The 18841-nt window shown below is 45.2% G+C and overlaps 1 protein-coding gene across 10 annotated transcripts in view; it reads right to left on the bottom strand.

Annotated features, from left to right (window-relative positions):
• ENTREP2 (endosomal transmembrane epsin interactor 2) overlaps nt 1–18841 on the bottom strand; it is a 443707-nt gene that overhangs the window by 250356 nt on the left and 174510 nt on the right. The gene's annotated exons all lie outside the window — the stretch shown is intronic.

Below are 18841 nucleotides of genomic sequence, written 5' to 3'. Positions count from 1 at the left end.
GCAGTGAGCCAAGATCACACCACTGTACTCCAGCCTGCGAGGCAGAGTGAGACTCCATCTCAAAAAAAAAAAAAAAATCACAGAGAACACTATTTGGGGAAAAGGCAAAGGCAACCCCACCCACGCGCCACCGGGCCACCTGCCACGGCTGCATGGGCCCCAGGCACAGCAGACCCTGGAGGCTCCTTCTCCCCTCTACACACTGGGCTCCCCTGACGCACGCCCTTCTCTCTCCTTCTCCCCTCCACACGCTGGGCTCCCCTGACGCACGCCCTTCTCTCTCCTTCTCCCCTCCACACGCTGGGCTCCCCTGACGCACGCCCTTCTCTCTCCTTCTCCCCTCCACACGCTGGGCTCCCCTGACGCACGCCCTTCTCTCTCCTTCTCCCCTCCACACGCTGGGCTCCCCTGACGCACGCCCTTCTCTCTCCTTCTCCCCTCCACACGCTGGGCTCCCCTGACGCACGCCCTTCTCTCTCCTTCTCCCCTCCACACGCTGGGCTCCCCGACGCACGCCCTTCTCTCCCCTCCAGCCCCTGCGAGCCCCTCCCCTTCACTCATCACAGCTTCCCACCTCACCCAAACATAGGCAGTGTCTTCTGATGAGGCTCCTGAACTTTCTAGGCCCTGACTCCAAGCAGCCTACTCCTTTCCCAGGCCAAGTCCTGTCCTTGACCTTGCCTGGGGTCCCACCAGAAGTCACCCCCGCTCTCCTGCCTCCTCCTTACTGTCCTGATCACATAAATATGCTGTGACTTCTGTCCCTCAGAAGAACCACTGCTTAGCCCTGTGTCCAGCTCCTGGCCTGCCTGTCTCCTGGGCAGCCTCCCGAGTACAGGTACCCTGAGGATGACACTGGCTCTGATCCCTACATTCCTGATTTCCTGGTGTCCAGGAAGGGCCAACTGATCATGGAGACACAGTCACTTCCCACCCACTACCATCTATCTGGTTTCAGCTCCACAACTCCAAGGAAATGTCTCCCAAGGTTCCCCAGCAGTCATTGAGTGCAACAGACAAAGCTCGGTCCCCATCACCTGGCTGAGGGCTGAGGCTCCCTCCCATCTGGGCTCCTGCGGCTCCTCACTCCCCTGCGGTTCTTCCCACTTCCCAAGGGGCTGCTCTCCTCCACAGTCTCCCTCCTGGCCTCCTCCCTCTCCCCAGCCTCTTCCTGGTTTCCCAGGACCTGTGTCTCCTGAGCCTGTTGTCTCCCCTCCCCAGGGCTCTGTGGTGGCTGTCCTGAGGCTCCTCGAGCATCATCCACTGGTGTCTGCACAGGTGATTTTCAGCCCAGGGCTTTGCCATGGCCATGGCATCACACCATCCACAGGCTCCGCTCCTGGCATCTGTCCAACCCAACATGTCCAAAAATGCAGCTGCAGCCTCCACCTGGGAAGCCCACACGTTCTCTTGTAACCTCTGCTCTCCACAAGAGTACCCCTTCTTCCTGGTCACTCAAGCCCAAATCCTAGAGACCCTTCCTCTCCCTCACCCCCACGTCCAACCGGGAGGCTAAGGCTCGTTCAACAGGGCAGCATGTGAGAAGGCGAATTACAAGGAAGGTGTTTGTAGACCAGGTCTCCTGTGAAGACAAATCGCTCACACTTGCCACAGTGGGCACGAGCCAGGCATCCAGGCACTGGCCGGAAGGGCTTGGCTGCATGGCCCCCGGGACTCCAAAAGCACTGGTCAGACCCCGGAGGAGCGCATGGTGCTGACAAACTCACAAGGTCCCCTTGGTCACAGACTGCAGTTCACCCTCAGCCACCTCCGCAGGGGCAGAACCAGGTCTCAGACACAGCAGCCTCTATCACATCCAGCACCACGCTAGTCCAGTCTCAAAAACATCTGGCCACAAAACAATAAAACAACAAAAACATGGACCAAAGCGAGCGCACCAGGGCCCTGCTCCCAAGACTCTCACGTGTGTACTTTTTCTGCAACGCACACAAGTCCTCCAAACACAGCCACCGGCGACAGCCTTTATTTACAGTCATTTCCCACCTCCCGGCTCCGCTCTCATGGCCGTGCACCCAGCTCCTTGCCTTGCAGTCCAGTTTCAACCCTATGGAAATCCTTGACCAGTACCTCTCCCGTCTCTCTGGGGCTGCGTCTCACTAACTCTCCTTCCGAATGCCCCGAAACCTCTCTCTTGCCTTCTGTGCCCAAGACTTGAACCAGTGGGCACAGCATGTTCCCATGTCATCTCACAGTCAGAGGACACCGGCCTTTCTCGGACGGAGCTGACCATTCCCGCCAGAGCTCTCACCATCGTTTCATGCTTGACGTTTCAGACCCTGACTTCACTCCTCCACCCCCACCTTCTTTTGGTGAATTCAAAATTTTGACCATAACGCCATCATGTTTTGAGCTCATGGTACAGGTCAGGGGCTACTCCGTCACAAAGCAGGATCCATTCTTCTGCTCAGCACCCTCCATTTCCTGGATCGTCTCTCTCGCCTCTGCCAGCACGCTCCTGTTTCACTTGCCGGATGACAGCCTTGTCCACTCGCTCTTGTCTCCACCTCCTCCCTCCCCACTGAAGCCATCCCGGACGCCTCCGCCAAACAAACTGCATCTCCCTGGCCTGACAATTTAGACCACAAAGCTAGGCCCTGATTTTCCAGTACTGGAGGCACCTCCCTTGGTGGCCCCACTCCTGTCCAGGCCACTCTGGGCACCTCCAGGGAGGCTGGGAAGGGAGGAAACTGCACAGCAGCCACTGTGTGACTCACACACAAGCCACAGAGCTCTGTGGGCTGTCTCCCCTCCACACCCAACCTCCGAGACAGCCCCCATCTTCCCGCACTCCCTTCCTGTCGCCCCAGCCCTCTCGGCCCCAGCCTCAGCCCCCGACTCTTCTTATCCCTCCGGTTGAGGGCCACGTTCCAGGGCTCTGGCTCTAACACTGCTGTCTCCCTAGGATGAAACTTCCAAAAGTGTTTGGAGCATGTTTCTCCTCATGCTCCAAACTGGCCTCACCCAGACTAAGCCTGGACAGACGGTGAGAAGAAACATCCCCCAGAAACTGGCGCCTTCTACTTCCCATGTCTACCAGATGAACTCTTACCCGTTCTTCAACCACGGCCCCGCCCTCCTCACTCATGAAGAGCCTAGGAATTCAAGAGAACAGGGGGCCCAGCAGATCCCCAAACTACCACCAGAGTCCTGCAGCCATTTTAATAAACTCAGATACGGGCCGGGCACAGTGGCTCACGCCTGTAATCCCAGCACTTTGGGAGGCCGAGGCGGGGGGATCACCTGAGGTTGGGAGTTCGAGACCAGCCTCAACATGGAGAAACCCCATCTCTACTAAAAATACAAAATTATCCAGGCGTGGTGGTGCAGGCCTGTAATCCCAGCTACTCGGGAGGCTGAGGCAGGAGAATCACTTGAACTTGACAGGCAGAGGTTGCGGTGAGCTGAGATCACGCCATTGCACTCCAGCCTGGGCAACAAGAGTGGAACTCCGTCTCAAAAATAAATAAATAAATAGATAAATAAATAAATAAATAAATTCAGAACGCCTTGACCTCTTCTCAGCTGAAGTGTATTAAACTATCAAATTTCTATAGTGACTAAGTTGCTTGTAGCAGGAATTTCACTGAAAGTACATAAACCTCCAAATCGTAGGCACTGCTCCACCGACTTCTAAGCCTGAAGGAAGTTAATATTGCTTTTATCTTAAGCTACAGGGAGAGGTCTTGACCTTCCCCATTCCCATAAGCAAAGCTATCATTCCACAAATCCCCTCACAGAATTTGACTTTCAACAAACACAGGTGACTCGCTCACTGAAGACGATGTGCATTTCCAAATATCATTAATAACTACAACTAGGAATGGATCAAATTCTCCCACACAAAGCAAAAGAATAAAGCCACTAAACTTAGTGTGGCAGGCAGAATTCTAAAATGACCTCCGGCCTTATAGAATGCTCTCCGTGAGCAAGAATATGATGGGCTGTCACTCTTGTGGTCTTCCCCCAGGGGCACGTTCGAATGACGTGGCCCCAGCAACACTCCGGTTGCAGCCTTGTGAAACCTGGTCAGGTGACTCTTATATGGGAGGGGGGCAGGGAAACGCTGGGTAGAGAAGGGTGGGGTGCCTGGCGAGGGCTCCACCCTCAGGCCTATGCCCATGGACCTAAGTGAGAACAGGCACTCCTGTTTTCATGCCCAAATGTTGCATCTTCCAAGACCACTCTGGCCCCCCATGCCCCCCATCCTATGCCCATAAAAATCGGAGACTATAGGGGGCACGGACACAAGCAGCTGGATGTTGAAAGGAGCAGAAGAGCACACCGACAGACACCAGCAGATGCTGGCAGGCCACTGACGGCGGGATGATGCAGAATTTGGTCGGAGGCAGTCAGAGGAGAGTCCAGCCACTGGCTGGCCCGACTCCAGGGGAGGACCACCTTCCCACTCCATCCCCCTTTGGCTCCCTATCCACTTCACTGAGAGCTACCTCCAGCACTCAATTAAACTTTGCACCCATCCTCCAAGCCCATGTGTGATCTGATTTTTCCTGCACACTAGGGCAAGAACCAGGATACAGAAAGCCCTCTGTCCTTGTGATAAGGCAGAGGGTCTAATGGAGCTGATTAACACAAGCCACCTGCAGACAGCAAAACTGAAAAAGCGCACCGTAACATAACACACACCCACTGTGGCCTTGGGACCTGCACTCACTCAACCCTAGAGGCTGCTGTGGAGTCAGAGCCCCAGAACGCTCCCCACAACCTACCCACCTGCGTGGTTTGAACAGCGGGGCACCGAAGAAGCGAACCACACCCCTGTCACGCCCTGTGAGGGGATAAGGGAACTCTTCCAGTTTCAACTCTACTAAGCAAGGTCCAGACTCCTAACCCAAGAAAACTATGAGGTATTAAGTGAGTGTTGTGTCAAGCTGCGAAGTGTATGGTCATTTGCTACACAGCAACAGAAAACAATTGTCATGGACTAAATGTATGTGACCCCCCAAAATGCAGATGTTGAATCCCCAGCCTCCAGGGTAATGGTATTTGAAGATGGGGCATCTAGGAGGTGACTAGGATTAGACTGGGTCATGAGGATGACGCCTTCACAATGGGACTCGTAGGGAAGAAGGTGAGCTCTCACGCTCTCTGCACACACACAGTGAGGAAGACCATTAAGAGTGCAAGTCACGGCCGGGCGCGGTGGCTCACGCCTGTAATCCCAGCACTTTGGGAGGCCGAGGCAGGCAGATCACAAGGTCAGGAGTTCAAGACCATCCTGGCCAACATGGTGAAACCCCATCTCTACTAAAAATACCAAAAATTAGCTGACCATGGTGGCATGAGCCTGTAGTCCCAGCTACTCGGGGGGCTGAGGCAGGAGAATGGTGTGAACCCGGGAGGCAGAGCTTGCAGTGAGCAGAGATTGTGCCACTGCACTCCAGCCTGGGCGACAGAGCGAGACTCCGTCTCAAAAAAAAAAAAAAGTGCAAGTCAGGAAGGAGCCCTCACTCTCACCAGAAACCAAGCATGCTGACACCCTGATTTCAGACTCTCCAGGTTCACCAATTGCAAGAAAATAAATTTCTGTTAGGTCACCCAGTCTATGCTATTTTGTTATGGCAGCCTAAGTAGACTAAGACACTATGACATCCCGAGTGGGACATTGGACTGTTGTTCCAAAACATCTGCTTTCTCCCCAGACCTCTCCAGGAGGGGCAGCACAGGCTTCCCTCCCCACACCACTCCCCGATACCGGGAACACTGACACAGCTCCAAACACCAGCGCTTGAGCGCTTGGAAGTGTCTGTGCATGCATTCCTTGCTGCTCATCAGTGAGCTTCTGTGGACCCAGGTTGGAAAACTTTTCCCTAGAGAGGCATAGTTCTGCCAGTAACGGGGATGCACCCAGGATCTGGAAACACTGTGATCCTTGAGGGCCTCAGCTCACAGCACAGTAGAAACCCCAGGCCAAGCCCCTACCTGGCAGTGGGCACCGGGCTCAGTCTCAGTGCTATGGTGGGCACTCATGCTCAGGGCAAGTCCCTTCTCCAGCCACACGCCACATGGTGCTGCTCCCTGTCATTGCAACTGCAGCCACCTGCCACTCTGGCCTCAGTTTATTATCTGTTTGTTTGTTTGTTTGGGACTGGGACACTGGATTATTTTTTCAAAACATCTGCTTTCTCCCCAGACCTCTCCAGGAGGGGCAGTGCAGACTTCACTCCCCACACCCCTCCCCAGTACCGGAAACACTCACACAGGTCCAAATACCGAGGCCAAATAGATCGGGAAAGGCATGATAGTGCTCAGGGAGAGGAGGCTTAACCCTAATGAGGGAGGGTCTGCTGAATGGCTTGAGGGAGGCTTTTCACGGCCCAGGTGCTGGAGCGCCTCCTCTCTGGAGAGAGCTGTTCTGGCCCACTGGAGACCAAGGGCGGTTGATGTAAAAGAAGCTCAGAGCCCCTGCTCTGAAACCTCTCAAAAACTGTTTTTGCTCAATTCCAGCTACCAGCAAGGACTATGTTGCACGTTCTGACATCTCAGTAATGCTGTAGGTTGATTTTGCACCACTCTCATGAGAAAAAGGGTCATGAACCTAGTTAGCCATGAAATTACCGCAGCACGAAACCTTCCTCTGTTTAATTTATAGGTATCATTATTCAGAGTCCACAGTTCACAAAGAATATAGAGAAACCGAGAGGGTTGGGGAAGCGTAACACAGAATTACACAGCTGTGGGGAAAAAGCCAAACAGATTGAAAAGGCATCATATGGCTCAGGGAGAGAAGGCTGAACCTTGCGAGCACCAGGAGTTGTCACAAGGACACCAACTCACTCTTTTCTCCACTTCCCCACCCAGCCGAATAGAGGCAAGAGATAAAATTAGAACAGAGACAGAACTTCCTGCTGTTGAAGCCGATGACAGGGGATAACAGGCTGCCAGGAAATAATGGCATCCTTAAAGTCAAAGACCTGCCCATTTGATTGGTACCCTGCCTGGACACAGAGGCCTGGAATAAATTAGCTCTTTAAATCCTGTCCTCTCACACTGAAAAGTGATTTGACTTCCTAAAATCAAGAATGTTCTTCAGATAATAAAGTCTGGTCCAAAGGCAAATGATAGTGAAGCAAGTCCTTCTACAACACAGTTTTTGAAAGCCAAGTAAATTACTTTCACAAAACATATGGCAGATGGTTGCCCAATAGCTACAGTGATATCAATTTACCACTAAGAAGCCAGCATTCACTGTGTCTGCAGAAAGCATTGTTGTTGCAAAAACACAGCAAATAATATTCTGAGTCCACCAACCCCCCATCTTCCAAACCTCCTGGACTGCAGCTCTATGCAATATTCTTCCTATAGCCTCCTGGACCAGCTGATCTTCCTACTTCACCCTCCCTCAATTCTCCTTGCTTTGGGTGTGGCTTTCTTTCTCTGGGTCTTGCTGGGGCCACAGAAGGCTCGCTGAGGCATGCAGGCCTCCACCATCTGTCTCTACCTTTGAGGATACACTCACTGCTACCCCCACCCTGTCCATGCTTTCTGCCCCCTCTCCTTGGGGCAACTTCCAACTCACCATTCCCTCTCCCAGCCTTTCATCCCAGACTGTGGTCCAAACATCCTCCACACCATTTCCCTTCAGGGACTGCACCAACACATCACACTCATAATGTCCCTGAGAAAAGTTACCTTTCTTCTCAACCTACTGATAGAGAAAGAACTCTGCAGCTTTCATTGTCTTCTCAAGCAGAAGCAAAACTATAAAGTGATGACAAAGATCATCTCATGAAAGAAAAAAAACTCCATTAGTGTTAAAGCGTTTTAAAATATTCTAAATAACTCATGAGTCAAAAGCAACTGAAAGGTGAAATACACCATGGTCTGTTCTGAGGCAAAGCACGCTTCTTTGATGCACATTCTCTCCTAAGTGCCTAGTAACAAACTCATTTGTCCTGGGCCTGCCCTTTTAGATGCTGCTTTCTCTTACAGGTATCTACTCTGACATGAGGGTAGCCAGCTGCTGGATTTTGTTATTTAGTGGGTTATTAGGTAGCACATGTATTATTATAATACATTTCTACTCTGACATGAGGGTAGCCAGCTGCTGGATTTTGTTATTTAGCGGGTTATTAGGTAGCACATGTATTATTATAATACATTTAGAAATACTTTTAGTTTAAAAATTTCAAAATAATGTTTCCTTTGTAATAGTTATATTTCATGCTTTTAAAAACCTTATTCTAAGAAGGGATCCACAGGCTTCACTAGAGTGTCACGCCAAAAGTTATGACCCCACCCCCTGCCAATTAAAGTTCCTTTAGAGCAGATCTTTTGGTGATAAACTCCCATTTTTGGTGTATCTGTAAGTAGCTTACTTCACCTTGATACTTGAAAAATAGTTATGCTGGAAACACCCAAGGTTGACAGTTGTCCCTCAACAGTGTGAAACTATTATTCCACTGTTTTCTCGCTTCCATCGTTGCAGCCGAAAGTCAGCTGTCCTCATTCTCTAAAGACTTTTGAGATCACCTTCTTGCCTTTAGTATTCTGAACTTTTTGCATGGCATGTTAGGTGTGGATTTCTTTTTAATCTTCTTTGAGCGACACTGCGCTACTGAATCTGTGTATTTATATTTTTCATTAGTTCTGGAAATTGTGTAGCTAATATTGCTTCAAATATTGTATCTTCGCCATTCTCATTGCCAGGGATTCCGATAGCTGTGTGTTTGTCCCTCACATTCCATCCTCCAAATGTCTTAGTTTTTCTTCCACATATTCCCTACACATGTCACACATGACTTCATTCTGGTTACTTTCTTTAGCTGTATCTTCCAGATCATCAATTGTCTCTGTACTGTGTCTAATCAGCTGTTGAACTATATAACTGCACTTGTTTAGAAAACTTCAGTGATAATATCTCAAATATCTAGAAATTCTGCTTTATTTCCAAATGTAACTATTTATTTCAAATAGTTCCTTGTTGTGTGCTCATCTATATGACTGTTGATAATTACTGTAAATATTTCATACACTAATGTTCTAGATTCCAAGACACGTTGTCCCAGGAGGGTATCAAAGTCCGCCCTTTGCTGCCTCACTGTGACTTGCTTTCGTTGATGCTTGAGCGCTTGGAAGTGTTTGTGCGTGTGTTCCTTGCTGCTCGTCAGTGAGCTTCTGTGGACCCAGGTTGGAAAACTTATCCCTCGAGAGGCATAGTTCTGCCAGTAACAGGAATGCACCCAGGATCTGGAAACACTGTGATCCTTGAGGGCCTCAGCTCACAGCACAGTAGAAACCCCAGGCCAAGCCCCTACCTGGCAGTGGGCACCGGGCTCAGCCACAGTGCTATGGTGGGCACTCATGCTCAGGGCAAGTCCCTTCTCCAGCCACACGCGACCCAATGCTGCTCCCTGTCATTGTGACTCCAGTCACCTGCCACTCTGGCGTCAGTTCATTATTTGTTTGTTTGGGAGTAGGGCAGTGGACCTTGAAGATCTGCAATGCTTCAAGGAGCATGTCCTTTGTGGTGTATAGTTGTCCTATAGAAGCAGCATCCTTCAAAGTGCCTACTCAGCCAAAATGCCAGAATCAGAAGGAAATCCCCCAATCCTGCTGTTTTTAATGGGCACAGAAGTACACCAATAAAGCAATGAATAGAGGCCATTTTTATTTTTTAAAAGTTAACTAATGTTATAAGCTATCAAAATATGAAACTTAATTTAGCTAATAAAATTATTCTTTATAAATTCCAAAGTATTCCACATGCCATATTATTTATTTACTCTTTTAGCCCCAGCAACTATGTTTCTCAAATCACTTTACTTTCAAAAAAACAAAATGTTATCCCAAATTATTCTTTCCATTCATTTTCCCCTGGAAAAAAATATTACTCCTATCCAAAGCCTTTCTAATTCAGTAGCTTTCCTACAGGCTGGTAAGAAACTGTAAAACAAGGATTCCATTCACAAAAGCAAAAAAATTAAAAACTATCCAAGAATTAACTTCATGATAAATGTATAAGGTTTTTTAAAAGACAACTACAAAACTCTACTGAGACATAGGAAGGAAGATTTTTAGTAAATGGACATATATACCATGTTCCCAAATGAGGAAACCTAAAGATAATAAAAATGTTAATGTTAATTTCTCAAGATCAGGAGATCGAGATCATCCTGGCTAACATGGTGAAACCCCGTCTCTACTAAAAAATACAAAAAACTAGCCAGGCGAGGTGGCGAGCGCCTGTAGTCCCAACTACTCGGGAGGCTGAGGCAGGAGAATGGCGTAAACCCGGAAGGCGGAGCTTGCAGTGAGCTGAGATCCGGCCACTGCACTCCAGCCTGGGTGGCAGAGTGAGACTCCGTCTCAAAAAAAAAAAAAAAAAAAAAAATTTCTCTATATTCATAAATTAATTTAGTGAAATCTCAATCAAAATCCCAATGGGATTCTTTGAAGGTTGACAAAATGATTCGAAAATTTATCTGAAGGAAAAACATGTGACAGTAGAGAAGAAACAATGTCACTGAACTATGTAGAGGGAAAGAAGTTTACATATTACTGGACACAATTTTCATCCCTTCATTATTTTAAGTTAAAAATTCCCAGGAACAAAAACAGTTTAGAAAGCCACAAGAGTTAGAAGTGGCTCAAGAACAGACAGACATGTAAAGAACAGAATATAATGCCCAGAAACAGACTTAGGCATATATTAGGGTTTAAAAAAATTAGTTTTTAAATTGTGGCAAAATACACATACATGATATTTACCATTTAACCATCTTTAAGTGTACACTCAGTGGCACTGAGTCCATTCACCTTGTGCAAACATTCTCCTCATCCATCTCCAGAAAACCTTTCATCTTGCAAAATTAAAACTTTGTATCCATTAATTTACACTGATTCCCCATTCCCTCCCCTACTCTACCCCCTCGCAACCACCATTTTCCTTTCTGTCTCTATATGAGAGGAATCATAATTTTATCCTTTTGTGACAGGTTTCTATCACTTAGGATAATGTTTTCAAGGTTCATCCATATGTAGCATGTGTCAGAATCTCCTTCCTTTTTAAGTCTAATAGTATTCTGTACGTATAGACCACATTCTGTTGAGTCACCCATCTACAGATGGATGATTGGGTGGCTTCTACCTTTCAGCTAGGAGGATAATGCTTCTATGAACATGGCTGTGCAAATACGTTTTTGAGACCCTTCTTTCAGTTCTTCTGGGTATGTACCCAGAAGCGAAATTGCTGGATCATATGGTAGTCCTATTTGTAACAATACAGAGTGGAAAACAGTATAAACCTCCCCAAGAATTACAAACAGAATTACCATTTGGCTATTATTTTTTCTAACAGTCATTCTAATGGGTAGGAAGTGGTAGTCATTTTGATTTTTTCTTTTTTCTTTTTTTTTTTTTTTTTTGAGATAGTTTGACTCTCACCTAGGCTGGAGTGCAGTGACGTGATCACTGCACTTTCAACCTTCTGGGCTCAAGCAATCCTCCCCCTCAGCCTCCTGAGTAGTTGGGACAACAGGGGCATGCCACCACACCCAGCTAGTTTTCGTTTTTTTTTTTTTTTTTTTTTTTAAGAGATGGGGGTTTCGCCATGTTACCCAGGCTGGTCTTGAACTCCTGGGCTCCTGCGATCCTCCTGCCTGGGCCTCCCAAAGTGCTGGGATTACAGGTGTGAGCCACCGCGCCAGCCATTGTTGTGATTTTTATTTGCATCTCCTTAATGATTAGTGATGCTGAGCATCTTTTTATGTGCTTATCAGACACCTGTATCTCTTCTGTGGAGAAAGGCCTAGTCAAGTCTTTTGCCTATCTTTGAAGCTTTCCTCCCAGCTTTATTGAGGTATGACTGACAAATAAAAATTGTATATAAAATGTACAGTACAACATGATTCTGATATACATATACTCTGAAACAATACCACAATCAAGTTAACCATAACCATCACCTCACTAGTTACCATTTCTTCTGAGTGTCTGATAAGAACATATAAAATCTCTTTCAGAAAATTTCAAATATACAGCACATTATTAAGTATAGTCACCATGCTGTACATTACGTCTCCAGAATGTATTTCTTTTATAACTGAAAGTTTATACCCTTTGACCAACACCTCCCCTTCCCCCTCTCTCCTCCAGCCCCACGCAACTACCCTTCTCCTCTCTGTTACCATGAGTTTGACTTTTTTTTAAGATTCTGTGGACAAGTGAGATTATTCAGTATTTGTCTTTCTGTGTCTGGCTAATTTAACTTAGCATAATGTCCTCTAGGTTCTTCCAAGTTGCCAAAAATTCTTTGCCCGTTTTTGAATTGAGTTGTTTACTTTTCTGTTGTTGAGTTTTAGGAGTTTTCTATATATTCTGGATAATAATTTCTCATGAAATATGTGATTTTCCAGTACTTTCTCCCATTCTGTGGGTTGCCTATTTACTCTATTAATAGTGTCCTTTGTTGCACACGTTTTTAATTTTGATGAAGTCCAGTTTGCCTACTTTTCTTCTGTTGCCTATGCCTTCGGCATCATATCCAAGAAATCACTGCCAAACCTAGGGTTGTAAAGCTTTTCCCCTAAGCTTCCTTCTAAGAGTTTTATAATTTTAGCTCTTATGTTTAGGTCTTTAATCCATTTTGAGTTAATTTTTACATAGGATGTTACTTAAGGGTTCAACTTCATTTTTTTTTTTTTTGCATGTGAACACATTAAATTAGTTTTTACAATTTAATTTATGTAATTTAGTTATACAAGGAATGACATAGTAACTGATGGGGGGAAAGGCTATTCAGTAAATGGTTCTGAGATAATTGTTAAATGTAAATAAATAAGCAGATAGAGAAATTAAAATTAGTTTCCTCCCACAAACCAAAATACATTACAAGATGACTAAAATATTAAATGTAAAATAATTAACCACCCAGGTTACTGGCTAAAACTCACAAAAAGGCAACTGCTCCTCAAAAAAATTTACCGAGAGGCCAGGCACGGCGGGTGGCTCATACCTGTAATCCCAACACTTTGGGAGGCCGAGGTGGGTGGATCACTTGAGGTCAGGAGTTCAAGGACAGCCTGGCCAACATGGTGAAACTTGTCTCCACTAAAAACACAAAAATTAGCCAGACATAGTTGTATGTGCCTGTAGTCCCAGCTACTCAGGAGGCTGAGGCAGGAGAATCTCTTGAACCCAGGAGACAGAGGTTGCAGTGAGCCGAGATTACACCATTGCACTCCAGCCTGAGCAACAGAGTGAGACTCCATCTTAAAAAAAGAAAAAAGAATTTACTCAGAAAAACACCTTACAAGTAACCAATAAAATGCAAAGTGAAATAAGAGGTCCCTTGCTGCCTGTCAAGCTAGCAGTGGTTAGAAAGAACAGCGGTCCTCACTCACAGGGCTGTAGAGACTGTACATCAAGAGGCAACGTTGTCAATTGGCAAAAAGTATAATAAAGTAAGCATGGGCTCTATGCAAATAAATCCAAAACCCAGGATGACAAAGAGAACTTGCTAAATTACTACAATTGATCCCCCAAAAGACCAAAACACTAACTGTTCCCATAAACACCAATAAATTGGAAATATGGTTAAACAGCTGCAGGCAAAGTCTTCGAAAACTTCTAAGTACAAAGATTTCCAAAGCTGTTTAAATTTTTTGGAGCACAGAAGGACAAAAAGGCGGAACTTCCAAATTCTCTTTATAAAGGTCAATATAACAATCACAACCCTGTAAAACATCACAAAAATAAGGAATAGACCAATGGCTTTTCAATAGAAGTACATTGTTTTTGTTTTATTTTTTCATGTGCTGGATCAATATTTAATGAATTTCCCCCATGTATCAGGCACTGTTGGGCTCTTTCAGATATTTAACTGCTTCCCCCTCATAATTTATTTGGCAAAAGTTACATTAAGTTATTCCCTCTCCTCACAAAGCGGGACTCTCCCTGACTTCAAGGGCCAACATCCAAACAAAACCAAACATGAAAGACAGAGACTCAAAAACGTAGCATTCCTCATCTACTACACATACTAGATATAAACACCCAAATTCAAATGCTAAAAACTCATAGGACAGTGCATTAAAATGATAATTTTACTGGTACATCATTTTTAAACAAAAGGTTAGAAAACAGAATTCAGCAGTACATTTAAAAGAATACAGAACATAGGGGGCTCATGTCAGGAATGAAATGATGGTTCTGCATATTAATGTGACACAAATGAAAAATTTGATCATTCAGTAGATGCATGGAAGACATCCAATTTTCTCTTTTAAAAAAGAACTCTTAGGGCTGGGTGCAGTGGCTCACACCTGTAATCCCAGCACTTTGGGAGGCCGACGCAGGTGGGGCACTTGAGGTCAGGAGTTCTAGACCAGCCTGGCCAACATGGTAAAACCCTCTCTCTGCTAAAACTACAAAAATTAGCTGAGTGTGGTGGCACATGGCTGTAGTCCCAGCTACTCGGGAGGCTGAGGCAGGACAATTACTTAAACCCGGGAAATGGAGGTTGCAATGAGCCAAGATCACGCCACTGCACTCCAGCCTGGGTGACAGAGCGAGATTCCACCTCAAAAATAAAATAAAATAAAACAAAATGATTCTGAAAATATTCATGTGGTATGCAGAATTACGAGATGGCCCCCAAGGTCCCCACTCCCTGGTGTACATGCCCCATATAATCCTCTCCCATGTGCGGTGGGTGGGACTGTGAATAGGTATGTGATTAGGTTACGCTGCCTGACAGTGGTGGATGGGAGGTCCCAAATTAGTTTGCTGTTGAGTTCATCAAAAGGGAAGTTCTCTTGGGTGTGCCTGACCTAATCAGGCAAGCCCTTTGGTTCTGGGCCCTTGGTGAAGTCCCATTTTGAGGTGTAAGAAGTTCTGCTGCTGGCCTTGAAGAAGTGGGCTGCTGTGTGGTGAGATGCCTCTAAGAGCTGAGAGCTTCCCCACCCACAGCTTGCAAGGAAGCAGGGCTGAGTCACACAACCCCCCAAAATGAATTCTGCCAACAGCCTGAAGGAGTTTGGAAGTGGATCTTTCCCTCGTCAAGCCTCTGGATGAAGATGCTTCCAGCCTCACCAGGATTTCAGCCCGCAGACCTTGAGGACAGGACCCAACTAAAACATTCCAGAGTCCCACCCCTTAGAAACTCTGAAATAATAAGGTTGAGCTGTTGGAACCTGCTATGCGTGTGGCAATCTGCCACATAAAAATAGAAAACTAATGTATCTAGCTAATAAAACTAAAAAGGAAAAGTAAAAGAAAGTTATAAACATTGGAAAGAAGAAGCAAAATCATCACTATTTGAAAATAATGTAATCACCTAACTGGAAAACCCAACGGAACTGATTCAGAAGAATAAGAAACCATAAGAGCCAGGCGTGGTGGCTCACACCTGTAATCCCAGCACTTTGGGAGGCCAAGGCGGGCAGATCACAAGGTCAAGAGATTGAGACCATCCTGGCCAATATGGTGAAACCCCATCTCTACTAAAAATACAAAAATTAGCCGGGCGTGGTGGCGTGTGCCTGTAGTCCCAGCTACTCGGTAGGCTGAGGCAGGAAAATTGCTTGAACCTGGGAGGCAGAGGTTGCAGTGAGCCAATATTGTGCCACTGCACTCCAGCCTGGAGACAGAGCGAGACTCCATTCCCCTCCACCCCCAAAAATAAAAAAGAAAGAAAAAGAAACCATAAGAAAATTCAGTATGTTATCTGGTTACAAAATCAGTATGTTGAAAATCATAATACTATACATAGTTGTCCCTTGAACAAGAGGGGTGTTAGCAGTGCCAACTTCCTGTGCAGTCAAAAATCTAGGTATAATCTTTTGATTCCCCCAAAACGTAACTGGTAATAGCCTACCGTTGACGTGAAGTCTTACCAATCACATAAACAGTTGATTAACACACATTTTGGATGTCATATGTATTATATGCTGTATTCTTACAATAAAGTAAGTTAGAGAAAAGAAAATGCTATTAAGAAAGTCATAAGGAAGAGAAAACAGATTTTACTATTCATTAAATGGAAGTGGATCATCATTAAGGCCTTCATGCTTGTCATCTTCCTGTTGAGTAGGCCCAGGAAGAGGAAGAGGAAGAGGAGGCCTTAGTCTTGCCGTTTCAGGGTGGCAGAGGTGGAAGAAAATCCACGTATAAGTGGACCCACGCTGTTTAAACGCATGTTGTTCAAAGTCAACAGGGTCAATATTTATTGTGCCCTGAATATATGCCAGATATACTTACTAAGTTTTTATACTTTATCCTGACAACCCTAATTAGTCTGTGTGATTCTTGTGCCCGTGCACAGATGTGAAAATTAAAGCACAAAGAGATTAAGTGACTTGCCCAACGTTCCGATGACGGGCAGGGTTAGGACACAAGCTCTTAAAACTACAGACAAAGAGCTTTCCTACATATGTGCAAGCAAAGACTGGTTAGAAAAAGAATACAATTAAAACTTCCATTTATAATGGTAAGCAAAAAGGTGGAATATCTTAGAATAAATAGATTTAATAAGAGGAGAGTAGGAGCAATATGAAGGAATCCTTAAACATCTACTGGGGAACATAAAAGACTTCATGATTACATGGGAGGGAAATTCATTTTTTAAATAAAAAGACTAAATAATGTATAAGTTTCATGGAATTCTAATTAAAATACCAAAAAGGGGAAAGGAAAATCTATGCAGTAAGAAGTGCTAGGGCAACTGGCTGGCCACTTGGAAAGAAATGAAACTTAATCTCTACGTTTTAACCTTAAAATAAATTCCAGAGAAATCAAAGAGTAAAATATAAATTAAAACACAAATATTTGAGAAATTTGTAAAACAATCTTTTTTTTTTTTTTTTTTTTTTTTTTTTTTGAGACGGAGTCTCGCTCTGTAGCCCAGGCTGGAGTGCAGTGGCAGGATCTCAGCTCACTGCAAGCTCCGCCTCCCGGGTTCACGCCATTCTCCAGCCTCAGCCTCCCGAGTAGCTAGGACTACAGGCGCTGCCACCTCGCCCGGCTATTTTTTGTATTTCTTAGTAGAGACGGGGTTTCACCGTGTTCGCCAGGATGGTCTCGATCTCCTGACCTTGTGATCCGCCCATCTCGGCCTCCCAAAGTGCTGGGATTACAGGCTTGAGCTACCGCGCCCGGCCTGTAAAACAATCTTAAAGAAGTAAGCCCTTTGAGGCACCACACAATTTTGAGTCATAATAGAAACAATTAATGAATTTAAAATGTATACGTTTATGGCTAAAAAAAAAAAAAAAAAAAAAAAAACCCACATTTGTATGTGGTAGGAGGTATCTGTGTTCTCAATCCCAGGACCTCTCTGCATCAGAAGAACAAGTCTGTGCCTTTGACGTGTGAGGTCAGAGCCTCCTGTAGAGTGAGTGGAGTCCCGTCCCCGTCCCAGAATGAATTTGGCCATGGGACTTGCCTGGCGGTGGTGAGTGGAAGTGGCACGTGCCATCGCCCCTGGGCCTTTTGATGTATTACGTGCTACCTCTTGCCCTCCTCCTCGCCCAGGTGGCCACCGCCCCTTCAAGCCTGCGCCCCAGAATGGACAGATGGCACAGACACAAACCCCACGTGGAGCCACTCCAGCTGACCTGCAAACCCAGAGGGGAAAACAATGGCTCGCTACTGTCAAGCACTGCATTTTGGCATGGTTTTCAATGTAGCGTTATTGTGAAAAGGGCCAATGAACACATTTATGGTTCAAAAAACAACCATAAAACCCAAGGCTGGTTTCAAATAGGAAAATATTTATAATATCTAAACAGACAAAAGGCTGATTTTCTTAATTTACAAAGAGCTCATATAAATTAATAAAAGAAACAAGAGAAAAAAATGACTGAATACCATGAATAGGATGTTTACATTTTTAACGAACAATAAACATGTAACAGAATGCATAAACCTACTCAGTGTTTTAAAGCAAGTGAAAACAGTAAGATAAGTATTTTTATCAACCAGACTGGAAACGTTTTGGTGAAGTTTTGGTAAAACCCAGTGACGGCAAAGGGCAGAAGGGAAAGTTTGTTCCTCTTAAACATTTCTGATGTTGGCATAATTTGATGCAGCCTTCTTTGGGGACAATTTCATAGCATCTCTCAAAATAAAAACTGTACATACCCATACTCAATGGTTTTAATCCTGGGAATTTAACCTGTGAATATACTAACAGAAAGAGGCCAGCCTATTTACACAAGGACGTTTACTGCAAAAACCTGAACCAGTGAGTAGCAATAAAGAGCTAGTTAAATAAACTTTGATATTTACATAGAACATGAATATATGCATTATAAAGTTTAAGGTAGATCTATTTATGCCAATGTGGAATGATCTCGAAGATAAATAACTGACAAGCAAGACACAGCCCAGTGTGCACAGAAGGATCTCTGTGTAAACGAGAAGGAATGGATGAGTGCATTTACTACATAAACATTTCTCTCTGGAATGATGCACAAGAAACCTAACAATGGGAAACTGGATTAAGGAGGAGGCAAGGGGGAACTTGCTTTTTATGTGTAACTTTCTGTAATATTAACCTTTAATCCATGCATGTATTATGTTATGCATATTTTAAACTCTGCATACCATTGAACCTAGAATTCTACTTCTAAGAATTCCCAGTATTAACCAAAGGATTATTTCTTATTTTGGAAACTGGAAACAACCAAGGTGTGCAGCAAGAGGGAATTACATATATTCATTGAGGCCTTCCCAGTTGCTGTCATTAAATCATATTATAGAAGAATATATATATGTGTGTGTGTATATTGTATACACACATATATATATAGAGAGAGATATGTATATTGGAGACAGGGTCTCCCTCTTTAGCCCAGGCTAG

This window comes from Macaca mulatta, chromosome 7, assembly GCF_049350105.2.
Source record: "Macaca mulatta isolate MMU2019108-1 chromosome 7, T2T-MMU8v2.0, whole genome shotgun sequence".
NCBI classification, from domain to species: Eukaryota; Metazoa; Chordata; class Mammalia; order Primates; family Cercopithecidae; genus Macaca; species Macaca mulatta.
Note: the sequence above shows the minus strand (reverse complement) of the source record. Positions and strands in the feature narration are given on the sequence as shown.